The sequence below is a fragment of the Octopus bimaculoides genome, chromosome 25, assembly GCF_001194135.2.
Source record: "Octopus bimaculoides isolate UCB-OBI-ISO-001 chromosome 25, ASM119413v2, whole genome shotgun sequence".
NCBI classification, from domain to species: Eukaryota; Metazoa; Mollusca; class Cephalopoda; order Octopoda; family Octopodidae; genus Octopus; species Octopus bimaculoides.
In genome coordinates, this window is record NC_069005.1 from 34,719,013 (window position 1) to 34,723,547 (window position 4,535).

Here is a 4,535-nt window from a genome sequence, read left to right on the forward strand (position 1 = left end):
CCATTCAGTTTTATGGACTGCTTGGAAGGGGTACTTCGATTTTTAGGGCTGTAGGGTGTGGTTTAAGAATATTTGGCTGCTATTTCTTGCAGGTCGAGTGACTACGTAAAGGGTGAACTTGAGGGTATTCTAGAAAAGGCAGAGTGGAGTGTATGTTGGAGGGGAACAAAGTTTGGCGGAACACACACGCACAGAAATTCATACATTCTTTATTTTATGGAAAAAAAAGGTGAAATAACAGGTGTAGAGGGGGAAGAGACCCACACATGACCCCTACTTTGAGAGAGAATGAGAGAAAATAATAAAGCAATTCCATTCTATCCAGGAATCGAAACCTAGATACTGGCTCCATTCTATTTAACACAGCAACTGTTCATAGCGCCCGATGGGAGGAGGGGCATACACTTTTGGCGCCCCCAAACCCTTAATTAACAAACATGAAAGCCCGTAAGAAATTTTGTGCCCCTTCACACCTGCGCCCGAGGGGTAACTGCCCAGCCCCATCCTCTTACTACGCCACGGCTCCATTAACTGATAACAAACTTAACGACGGGTGCCCGCCACATGGAGACCAGTCTACATGCGTGTGTGTGTGTAGATATATGTATGTGTACAAACATACATATGGTGAGAGATATACACAAACTAAAGCTTGTATTTGTGTGTTTGTGTATGTACACACACACACACACATATACGGATTGTATGCAAAATAATAATATATGTGTATGATTATGTATCCGTCACACACATACATGTATGTGTGCGTACAAGGTATGACTGTATGTATATATATATATACACATACACACACGAGTATGTGTTCATAGAGTCGTATAAATCTGAGTTAACATCACCTCATCTACGTTCGTAGAAAACACACATGTATATACATATTTGTGTGTACACACACATACACACGTGTGTCTATGTGTGTGTGTGTGTGTGTGTGTTTATGAAGCTGGAATGAAAAAGACAATATTCGAAGCACTCACCCGATGTCTGCTGTACTCCAAGCTGGTCTCCTCATATTGTTTATCTTTGTTGTGTGTGAGCTGAGAGTTCGAACACGCGTGTGAACAACAGGCTGCTCGTGGGATGATGCTGGGCTTGCACAGCCATCGACAAGGTGGATGTGTACAGGCGTGTATATGGGTTAGTTTGTGGATGTGTCAGTATGCGTGTGTGCAAATACAGAGGCGAGCTGTGTGTATACATATGCAGGAACACGTACACGGATGGGGGCGGGGCGGGTTGAGAAAGAGAGGAGGAAAGACAAAACGTAACGAGGTGGTGGGGGAAGAGAGAGAGAGAGAGAGAAGGGGAGAGGCTCAGGAAAAGAAAAACCTGTGATATGATCAGAGAGAAGGAGGAGGAGGGAAGGAAAGAGAGAAAGAAGATGAGAGGATGACAAATAAGGTGTGTGTGTGTACGGGTTTGCGTGCGTATATGCGTAAGAGTGAGAACTAAGATGCACTTAGGAGAGAGAGTATGAGTGATTGATTGAGTGAATGTGAGAGAGTGATTGATTAAGTGGGAGGGAGGGAGGGAGAATGTAAAGCAATTGAGAGAGAGTAACAGGAAATAAATGAGAGAGGAAAAGAAAATGAATAGAGTGGGAGAAAGAGAGAATGAATAGAGCGAGTAACAGAGAGAGAGTGAGTGTGTAGCAAAGCGAGCGAAGCCGAGAGATAGAAGTGATGAGAGAAAATTAATGAATTAGAGACAAAAAGAAGTTGGGAGAGAGAGAGAGATTAAGGCAATATACATACGTGTGTGTATATATAACTTTTATTTTTCCTTTTATTATTGATATATCTTTAATTAGTAATTACTGCTGCTGCTACCTCAACACCACCTACACATAAATATGTGAGTATGGTACTTGTTTATTTTGTGCTACAAATATTACACACACACACAGATATATATACAGTTTTTGTTTTATTATGTGAGAATGTATATCTATGCGTGTGTGTGTATATATATATATATATAGAGAGAGAGAGAGATAATGAAAAAGAGTGAGTAGGGAAATCCCCTCACACACATGTGTATATATTTGTGAGGAGAGAGAAAGAGAGAGTAAAAGAAAGTGGGAGTAACAGAGAGAGAGAGTAGAAAGAGTGTTATTTATGTTTTTGTTGTTGAAACATTTTGTTTTTTATTGAATTGGTTAGTTTTCTAAATACTTGTGCTACCACTTCTTTATTTATTCCTCCTACTATCCCCCCCTCACTGCTACCACTCTCATCAGCTCTACTCACACCGCCACTCCGTCGGCTGTTCAACATGGTTTCAAAAATGGCTTTTTTCTTTTTCTTTCCCTTAAATCTTCTCTCCTGCCTGACGACACGAAAACTGACCAACTTTGATGAGATTTACCACCAGAATGGTGGCCTTCTTTTATCGAAGAGCTTTCATTATTATTATTACTAACAACGCTTAAATGAAACCGTGACCATCACCTCCTGTTCGCCTCTTATCTAGGTGAGGTCTTTGCATCTCACAAGTCATCACAACAATACTGTTTTCTATTCTAATTGTATTCACCTCCTGGGTTCTGACCTCGGCGGGATTTGAACTCGGAATATAAAGGACTATAACTAAATTCTACCTTGCATCTCGATGCGCTAACGATTCACTGACCTCGTCCAGCTGACATTAAATTATTTCCTTATATAGACATAGAGTCTGCGAATGATTTGGCTCCACCGTTTGACAAAAGCAGAAAATGTCAAGTTGTGATGTTCATGGATGATCAAATAAGTTTAAAAGAGATAACGGGAAATATTTTGAACCTTAATTCGAAACCGTGATCAACAAATGCTTCTGTAACTCGTGTGTTTCATATTTCAGAAATACGAGAAAATAATTATCGTGTCTGTAATTGTCCTGGAAACGTATTTGTTTCTAACCCCCATCTTCCCTCCTTTGTCCGTTTTACAGCGTAACCGAGACCGTTAAAGTAGAATGGGATAGGAGAAAATTACTTCCGGACATCACCACAATGCATGCAACTGAGGTGGACATTACGAAAGGTACTTGAATGTCATGTTAGGCGGAGAAGGGTGATTCAAGACCACTTTCCAACGACTGGAACCATCCCTCGGGTTTCCATGCAAATTCCGCTCAGAAGTTTTGAGGCTTACAGTAGAAAATACTTGCCTAATGTTCTAGCCAGAGGGATCGAATCTGAAGCCATACAGCTGTCAAGAGAATTTCTTAACCACGCAGCCTTAAATACCGTCATTCCGAAATGAACAACGAAATCTATATCCAAGAGGATTATGGGATGAAACTTTATTGAAGCGACGAGACATGCTACTTAAGAAGTTAGCAGTGATTGTAAAAGACACCTAAACCATTGAGTGTTCACTGATTAACTTAAATACATTTAGTGTTATTGGGTGGGGAGGCATAAATTACTTTGAAATCTTGATTTTTTTTTTTAAGTGAAAATCCTTTGGAGTATCATTAAATTACCAACTTGAGTTACTGGAACCTTCCTACGCGCACTACTTTGGTGTGTGTGTGTGTGTAGCGTCTTTGAATGTGCCTAACTACAACCCATTGACTTGTAACCACATATGCCCCACTCCAATCCAAAACAGGTGCCTGCGAAGAGAGTTGGTGTTTACGTAGATATTTCAATATTATAATGGTCATAGATAAGAAGTCCAACATAGGAGAATATAAAAAAATCAGGCCTTATGACTGTAGCAGAAAGTGTATATATATATATACACACACATTGACACAGTTTCGTCTTGGGCAACTTTCTAAAAAGTTTTTCACTTTTATGAAATTGATCTGACAACTGTGTGTCTATGTATATGAGAGTATATGTACTGTGTGCGTAATTGTTTTTTTCTTTTATGTGAACTGGACATATATTTACATAAAAATACATGTGGGTGTGTGAGTATAATTGTGTATGTGAGGCTCTATTAGAACTGGTGGCGGATAAATAAATACTAATGGAACACTATGTTGTTGCTGAAAACGGAGTCTTCAGTCACCCCCACCTCCTGTTGAATAAGAGGTGTTGACCGCCTTCACTTGATACAAAGATAGGATAAGTGAACTGGATCAACTGTGAATCGAAACTCTACCGGCCAAAACCACTTACTGCCACTGCACAACGGAGCTACGTGTGACGAATAGCTTTTAATCTACTTAATACTATTTAACATAAGGTACTATAACATAGAATAGCTTAATAGGTCTTCATTTTAAAACTAGTGGACAACGTACAATCTTGAGCACTTGTATATAAGACTAATAGCTCTTTACCGTTGTACAGAGTATATACCACTCTCTCTATATATATATACATATATACTACATAAGAGAGTATTGTAGTTCGCTTGAAACATTGTGTATTGTTTGTAAAGAATAAAAAGTTTTGAATGGTACAACAGTACACTATAATACAAAAAAATGGACTATATAGTCCATTTTTTTGTATTATAGTGCATTGTTGTACCATTCAAACTTTTTATTCTTTACATATATATATATATATATATATA

The 4,535-nt window shown here is 38.9% G+C and overlaps 1 protein-coding gene across 2 annotated transcripts in view; it reads left to right on the forward strand.

The window, feature by feature from the left end:
- LOC106869069 (transcription elongation factor SPT4) overlaps positions 1-4,535 on the forward strand; it is a 15,431-nt gene that overhangs the window by 1,106 nt on the left and 9,790 nt on the right. The window contains exon 1 of one of the 2 annotated variants that reach the window (XM_014914589.2): positions 1,712-1,872. The exons of the other annotated variant lie outside the window; for it this stretch is intronic. The gene's annotated coding sequence lies outside the window, so the exon portion shown is untranslated. Of the gene's footprint in view, positions 1-1,711; positions 1,873-4,535 lie in introns of those variants that run through there. 2 annotated transcript variants of the gene reach the window in all.